General features: G+C 32.5%; 1 long non-coding RNA gene and 1 pseudogene across 1 annotated transcript; both read right to left on the bottom strand.

The window, feature by feature from the left end:
* Positions 464–2,720, bottom strand: LOC107648316. Its single transcript, XR_002349823.1, has 3 exons — positions 2,224–2,720; positions 893–970; positions 464–685 (listed from the first exon to the last, which is right to left on the bottom strand). It is a non-coding gene; the product is annotated as an uncharacterized LOC107648316 (long non-coding RNA).
* Positions 6,556–9,176, bottom strand: part of LOC107647128 — a 2,712-nt pseudogene continuing 91 nt past the window's right edge.

Here is a 9,176-nt window from a genome sequence, read left to right as displayed (position 1 = left end):
CTAAGATTATTTAAAACAAAATAACATTAGTATCTCCATTGATTAGTTCCACAAGTTATATTTCTTCCACAAATTCAACCAAAAGTTAAAAATCTAATATAGATTAGTGTCTCTATGAATCAAAATATTCTTGAGTCCCTTATGTAACAAGTTGTCACCATTTTAGCACTTCTATAAATGGAAAAAATCAAAACAAACATTAGAAAAAAGATATAACACTAATTATAATTTTTTTATTCTTTTATTTAAAATTTTTAGAAAAATTTTAACAAAATCTCCCTTAAAACTTTGATATTTTCACAATCTACGGTTCCATAAAAAATAACCAATTCATCACTTATTCCTCATCCAATATATAACCAAATTTATCAAACCAAGTAACAGGACATTTGTTATTTTTCAACCATGACACAACTAAAATGTAATAAATAGATCCATATATAATTAAACTAGACTAATAATATATCAATCATCTGTGAATATGTATTAAAATCATAAGTAATTTTACATCACTACAAGAAATACTGTTAAAATCGACGACCAAATCAACGACAAAGTTGTCTAAAACAAAGTAAGAAGCAATACCGAACACCAGCTTTAATTTCCAAGCTCCTTTAATAACTGCCAGTGGCCCTATATTGATCACGAAATGCATGTCTTCCGATGCATATTGGCTTTGTCCAACCTGAAAATATTTAGATCATTACAATTTACAAAATGCATGTTTTCCAATGGGTTCTCTGAAGACAGTTCCTAAAGTTTTTCTAAGAGTAACCAGTAAGAACAACTTAGCTATCATTTAGTAGCCACCAATTCCTTGACCAAAAACCTATAAAATGATCAATAGTTCATATTTTATAAACAATAATCAACGAAAAATAAGCTGAGTTACCATTCAAAATGTTCCTAATTGTCCCATTTGGACTCTTCCACATTTGCCTGAGGTCAAATTCCTTCACTCAAGCCTCATCTGTTAACATAATAGTACAATACTAATATAAGTTCTGCAAACATGTACCTCACCATATAGAAATTCATGCAGTAGAATTCTTAATCAACCAATGCATAATAGTATGTTTCCATACTTCTCAATTATCAAATGTGTATATATATTCAAACAAGTACATATGAGTATTCTAGTAAGAACGCACTACTATATATAAGGAAAATATTAGTATAGCATTGAGAGTGCATGATGGACAAAGGTAGTTCCAGAGCAGCAGTGCCTAGAATACTCAATTTTATTTTGACAAAAGTGCTTTAATACTATATATACATGTATATATCAACACCGATAAAATATATATTAACACTGATAAAATCATCATATATGTTTTCAATATCTTTAAAACTTTATTCTATATAAACATCTACTCCATATTATTTTGGATTTTGGTACAATAACTCCCCACTTCAAAATTCTTTTTCTTGCATGCATCCACGTACACATTAATATTACACATATGCACCAACATAACATGCATGAGGAATACGCACACTAAGACACTGGTGAAATATCAGTCAATTGAACATCAGAGAGATAATAACAATGAATTTTATCATAATTCACAACAATATGAAATGCTATTATGAAATCGTGTTTGTATAGATAATTTTTCATTACTATGCAGTTGGGATAATTATTAGCATCATGAAAACATGTATCTAGCAATAGCAAATAGCTAAGAAAGGTTTAGAAAAAACTTTAGTCTCTTTTTTTTTTTACTTTGAAATCCGTAGTATTTGCTTTGTAAGTCTGAGACAATACACAAATTTTTGAATTCGGAACTCAAGCTACAGCAAGCGGGTCATGAAATCATGTATAGTTTTTAACACTACTGTAATTTTGTTATGGTATTTTAGTTAAGATGACTATCAGTTTTATAGAAACTAGATTCAATATTGATTATGGACTAGTTTTCTAGTTTTGAATAATCTCTAAATTGGTTCAGAACCAGTCCATCTAAATTTTTACTAGCCCCATCTGGTCAATCTGATTTGCCATGGCCTAAACAGTGAAAAATCACAATTTTATGAACAATCATTTTATCATATGAATACAAATTATGGGAAACCAACTCTATTAACCATCAAAGATCAGAAGTTGGGCCAAATCAATATTCAAATCAAAATAGAAACTAAATCAATTATACCAAATCAATATTCAAATAAAAACAGAAACTAAATCAATTAAAATCATAGAACAAGACACACTTGAGTTACCTAATTAGAGGTTGGGCCACAACGATGAGGCAGAGAACTAGTGACACGGCGTGATTCAAAAGTAGCAACATCCAGAGGGGCAGACGACGGCGTGACAGCAGAAACAGAAGAGGTGACACCCACAAACGACGAGGAGAAGCATCGATGGTGATGACAGTAACGACGGCTTCGCACAACTTCGATGTTGACGACGGCGACAGAGCTGGCAGTGACGAGGGCAGCCAGGCTCCCCTCCAATGTCAACGACACTACTTCCTCTCTCCCTCACGAGCTCGTCTCTCTCTCCTCACGTTATGACTCTGCCGACAGCGACGGTGGCAGTGAGACCCACCGATGCCGTCTCCCCTTTTTCCCTTCTCCTTCCTTCTCCTTCTTCCCCTCTCGAGCTCCCCTTCTCTCTTTTCTTTTCTTTTTTTCGCATGTGTATGTATGGTGAGGGGCTGAGTGTGTGTATGGGGCAGCTGGAAAAAAATGTGAGGGTTAGGGTTAGGGTTTGAAGAGTGTGTGTAAATTAGGTTTTTATTTGGGAATTTTAATAAAACTAAGATATAGAATAGGAATTTTTAATAAAACTAGGAATAATCAAATTACTAAAGTTTTAAATTCTAAATAAGAAAATATCCAAATATTTATGAAAATTATATGAGTTCTAATTAATTTTAAATTTAAAATCTCATAACTTTGATTTAATTATTTTTTGATAAATAATTTTTTAAAAATAAGACTATGAATAAATATAATAAATCACAAATAATTATTATTTTTTATCTTTTAACAATCAGGAGTCTTACAGGCTTAATGATGAGTGTTGGGTTATGGTAGACTTAGGACTAATAGAAGAAAAAGAAACCAAAGCTCTATATTTTATTCTTAAGGGAGTTTTTAAAAATTTGTTTAAGAGTAAAAATATGTTAAATTTTATAGCAGTAATGAAACAAAAAAATTATATTTGTTATAAATTTATTTTAAATAAGAGAAGGAGGTGACCCAACGAGATAGTAACGACAGTTCTGCCTTATGCAATGAGACAACGACCTTAAGTGTGAGAGGTGGAGCCGTGGAGGTAGTGAGAGTGAACGAGGGCAGCGAACAGCAGAAGAAAGAGCGAAAGTAAGGGTTAGAATTAGGTTTTTACTTTTTTTACATTTGTTTTTATTTTTAAATTTTAACTGTTTTTATTTATGTTTAACAACAAAAAAGTGGTTTAAAAAATTAATTTTTAGTCAATATTTAAGACTTAATTATTAGTAAAAATCATATATCAATTTTATAAAAAAATATAAAATAATATATAATATTTTTAAAAATTAATCATTTTTTAATCTTTAATTTTTTAAAAAATAATTAATTAATACAAATAATATTTTAAAAAATTAAATTTTTGAAACAAAATAAAATTATCTTAAAGATTTTAACATTTTCAAATAATTTTTTTTAGTTACAAAAATTCTTATATTTTGTGACAAACAAATAACTTGTTATAAATAATATTGAATTTGTAACAAATTAATTTTTTGTTAGAAAATAATTGGAATTTTTGGAACAAATGGATATTTTGTTACGAAATATTTTGAACTTTTGCAACAACTTCATCTTTTATTACAAAATATTATAAAATTTTACAACAAAACACCGGTTCGTTACAAAAACCAATATAATTTGTAACAAAAAAGTCAAGTCATTACAAAATATCCAAACATTTTGTAACAAATTGTATTGTTGTTACAAAACATTATTATTATGTAAGAATCACGAATTTTTGTTACAAAAAAAATTGTAACAATTTTAAATTTGTTACAAAATTTTTGTTACAAATGTTCCATTTTCTTGTAGTGGCATAAATTGAATTAATTTAATTCGGTTTATATAGAGATGTTCAAAACTACAAGAAAAATCACTTTTAGCAGCCATTTAATTTGCTTTTAGCGGTAATAAAAATAGCCGCTAATACATTTACCGGCAATTAGACATTAGCCGTTATTGGGAATAATACACCATTCCCCCTTGAGAAAATACCTTTCACAGAGAAATAAAATAGACACAATCACAACACAAGAATTTAACGTGGAAAACCTCAATTACTGGAGAAAAAAAAACCACGGCCGTTGTCAAATGACAACCAAAGAATATCACTATGTGAAAATTGTTACAACACATAGACTTCTTTCTCTCTAACACCAGCACCCCAGTACACCCACTCTCTCAAAGCAAATATTTAACTACACCTCACAACACTCTCTAATAAAAGAGTATAGAGGAAAAGAAAAGTCAAATACAAGCTTTAAGTGTTTCCGACTGGTGCAAAAAATATGGAGAACTTAGCCTCATATTTATAGCATAGGCCACCCACTCCATTTGCTATCCTAAGCAATGTGGGACTAATTCAACCAAATCCTAACAATCTCTACCTTGATTGAAATAGTCACACATCTTCAGCTTCCATAGTCAACACCCACAATTCTTTGCTGCCATTGTCTATACCGACAATCATAGTTCAGAGAACTATCATACTCCACCATGAAAGTATACTCACTTGGAATTAGACCACTCCAAGCATTTCGCCTTGGTACAGATCGAAATCTTGCTGAAAATTCATGGTGCAACTTCCAAATTGGCTTTTCCTGGAAGTTCTTCAGCCATCGACATAACTCCGCCACACACCTTGCTTCTCAACGCCAACCAATGCCCGTGTGCAATTGTGGACCCGATTGCCACAACTTATCCTTATCCATGGCAGTGCGGTAATACCATGAGGATACTTCTTATCTTCTAGAGAACATCATCTTCAATGCCTTGTGCAAACCTGATTGTATCAACACATCCTTGACTTGTATTTGTCACAAGCCAAAATTGATTCTTCCATCAAATTTCTCTATTTCAAGCTTCACAACACTTGAATATCCTGACATTGTTGTAACCGTATACTAGAATAGTATAACTCAATTGTAGACCGTGCACTAGGAAGGGTCCCAGGAAAGAGAGGTGGGTCATAATGGACACACTTAAATACCAAGTCTTTCCTTAGCCAGAACCTTTCCAAATTGCACTCTCACAGTGTCACACTGCCTTCCAGCAACAACAACAGCAACCAAAGATCAACCTCAAGCTACAGGACAAAATTCTTTTCTGATGTGGAAGGTCAGACTAGGCTGCAACCACAGAGCATACTAAGAATAAATCCCACCGAACCGAAGCTCTGATACCACATGTTGGGCCAACCGCAGAGAGCTCTTGACCACCGGGGAGACTTCGGGGAGGAATCAAGCGAGAGAACATAAGATGAGAAGACACCACATCCAACTCAAAATTTAACGTGGAAAACCCCAATTACTGGAGAAAAAAACCACGGCCGTTGTCAAATGACAGCCAAAGAATATCACTATGTGAAAATTGTTACAACACATAGACTTCTTTCTATCTAACACTGGCACCCCAGTACACCCACTCTCTCAAAGCAAATATTTAACTACACCTCACAACACTCTCTAATCAAAGAGTATAGAGGAAAAGAAAAGTCAGATACAAGCTTTAAGTGTTTCCGACTGGTGCAAAAAATATGGAGAACTTAGCCTCATATTTATAGCCTAGGCCACCTACTCCATTTGCTATCCTAAGCAATGTGGGACTAATTCAACCAAATCCTAACAGCCGTCTTATACTTTGTCACTAAAAGGTTTTACTGGCAATTATAACATTTGCCGGTAAAGACCTTTTTAATGGCTGCAAAAAGTATATAACTTTTAGCGGTCATTTTCTTGGCAATTTATATAGCTACCAAAAGTAATTCTAAGATTGCAATGTTATTCACTTTTAGTGGTCATTACTATTGCCGCCAAAATCCATTTTACCGGCAATTTATATAGCCACTAAATAATTCTAAAATTTTAATATTCACTTTTAGTTGCCATTACTATTGCTGTTAAAATCTTAAGTCTCTTTTAATTATACTCACTCTTTTAGAAATAACAACCTATCCTTTTTCTAAAATTTCAAATTATTTTTATTGTACGTAATATAAATATACTAAAATTAATTACTATAAAATAAAATATTTTATTAAATTAAAAATATTTATATACAAATTTCTCTTGAAAAGTAATAAAGCATAATAAAAATTTAAACAATACAAATACTACAAGTTTATGTTACATCAATGATTGGCACATAGCTAATGATTAAAAGTAAATGAGTATTTTATAAGCAGTAGTTATTACTTATTAATCTATAGCACTACATGCTCCTAGTAGTTTTAAATAATTGTTGACAGTATGCCTTCTGATATTGTTTATTGTTACAACATAAGGTTATTTTTAACTGTTATTTTCCATGACACTCACAACACATTTTGCCTATTCTGACTAGCTCTTTGAGGTCTCCACTTCAAGCTAAGGAGAGGCAGAGGAAAAATACTCTGTTGTACAGTGCAGGAAGGTCAGCCTCCTCAAAAAGAAGATATCTAGCCATCAAAACATACAGGATGACTCCACATGACCAAACATCAGCTGCTGCACCATCATAACCTTGATTGCCTAGCACCTACAAAAGATCACTTCATAAGAAACTCGAGCACCAAATAAAATATACTCTGAAATACTGAACCAAGCTAAGAATGACTTTAGTCCTAAGGTAATGGGTTTACTAATAACAGCTATTAGGGCATCAAACTATAGACTTATTTTCCCATAACATAACTAAAACTATACCTCAAGGAAAACAAGCAAATGATCGAGATAATATATATAACAGATTAGAACTGCATACTTTACTTTACCTCAGGTGCAACATAATTTGGGGTCCCACATGTCGTGTGGAGAACATCAACACCCTTGAAAAAAAAATGCAAGAGTCAAATTTGCCATCTCCAAACATTTTCCAAAGATAAAGCACATTCATACGCCAATACAATAAAATGACTCTGCTTATTTTTAATGTACAAAAAATCATTTCTTTCATCTCCATTTCACAAATAGAGTACTTTCTTATCTACTTTATCAATGCACTCAATCGAAAGTCAGAGACTTTCAAGTTTTCGAATGCATCAAGAAGGTTTTCAGGCTATAATTAGAAAGAAAACAACTTCATCATGATCAAAACATAATAAGGCCAACAAAAATTACATCAAGATTATAGTTAACTTCATCTGTAATATATTATCTTTCACCTTGAAGTCTCTGTGATACACACCCTTCTTGTGACAATGAGCAACAACATCTATAAGTTGTTGAAAGTAGTGCCTAGAATCATTTTCAGAAAGCTTATTCTGTTGAGCCTACAGATCCAGAAAGGGTGTAACCATATACATATCAAGCACAAAACTTTGACATGTCAAGCTAATTTTCAAGATGAGTATAGCAGAACCAATCTCCAACATATCCGATAGACAAATAGCATATGAATTCTTACAATTTTATCATATAATTTTCCTCCCATTACGAACTCAAGAATTATGTAGATCTTGGTCTTGCTGGTCGAAACCTAAAATATAAGAAGCTTTAGAAATATAATAAGATAAAGAAATACAATGAAATTTGTCATGTATTAGCATATTATACATACCTCATGCAACCTAACTATATTTGGATGTCTGACAATTTTCATAATGGATATCTCTCTTTTAATTTGTTACACGATTCAAGTTAGAAAATGCATGGCATAAGGGAGAAAGAATCAAAATAACAATTTAGTATAACAAGCTACATGATTATTCAGCCAAAAATGAAAAGTCCAGCATACAAATAGAAGAAACAAAATGTCTTTGACTGCATGCAATGTAAATCCCACTGAAAAGTAGCATAATCAAGAGAGAATACTGTGCAGGTTTTACGGAGGATAAAAACATTATCAACACATTTACACACAAGCATTACAATGCACATCCTCATACACTGCAAAATTTACTGCCATCTCTTAGCTAAACTAAGAGTTTGTAGCAACACTATGTGTAATGTTGATTTACGTCACCCTAGTAGCATTGGTAACCCTAAATCATTTAGCTTCATCGGTAACCTAGCTTATATAAATTCAAGCTAAATGAAAAACCAAGCTTGACTTAAAACAAAAGGAATCAAAAGAACAATTAACAATAATTGGGAAGATAAGTAAACAAAGAAGACTAAAGCGTAAGGTTGACCTGTTCAACCAATCTATGCTTGAGAATGATGGATTTAGCCATGACCTTAATGGCAACGCTGTCTCCGGTGTCGGTGTTCTTAGCGAATTTGACCTTGGCAAATGTACCTTCGCCGATGGTTCTACCAACCTCATACTTGCCGATCTTATTCCTCACCTTCTTCATTGTTTCGCAACGATCATTTACATCTCCTTCGTTATCAACTAAATTTTCCATCCAACAGTAAACAAAAAAAATGAGGTGCATGCATCAGGGACAAGAGTAAGAATCGTGGATTAAGAATCCAATAGTGGTAAAAAAGACTTAAATTAAGGAGGTGAAGAAGATTTGGAAATACCATGCTTCTACATCACCAAAAGGAACTTAATAATCAATTTTGATGATGGCCTAATCATAGACCTGGTGCTTCCCTCGCTTTTCGGCATTGTACATGCTCTTGAGAGAATCATTCAAGGTACTAACCCTCACCATTGTCGCTGTTAACAATTTCATAATAAAAAAATTAACCATATTGACTCAAACCAAGGTTGTGCAGACCAAAATCCAAATTTAAAAGAGAAAAAAAATAAAGGAACATTCGACGGCGAGGAATCATTCAATTTAACCATTATTTCAAATTCAGTATCTCAAAATAAGAAAAAAAATTAATAAACTCAAACAGAAATAAAAAAACCTAGCAACCTGTATTATTAACAAAAGTACAAAACAAGCAAAATTAAATTGAAGCAGTAGTGCTCACCGACGGTGAAGGAGGAAGGCAAGTGACGGCGATGGAAGAAGGAAGTGAGCTTGGACAGAGAGCAACAGAGAGCTCGAAGAGCCA

Source organism: Arachis ipaensis, chromosome B06 (genome assembly GCF_000816755.2).
Source record: "Arachis ipaensis cultivar K30076 chromosome B06, Araip1.1, whole genome shotgun sequence".
Lineage (NCBI taxonomy): Eukaryota > Viridiplantae > Streptophyta > Magnoliopsida > Fabales > Fabaceae > Arachis > Arachis ipaensis.
This window is presented reverse-complemented; position numbering and strand designations above follow the sequence as displayed.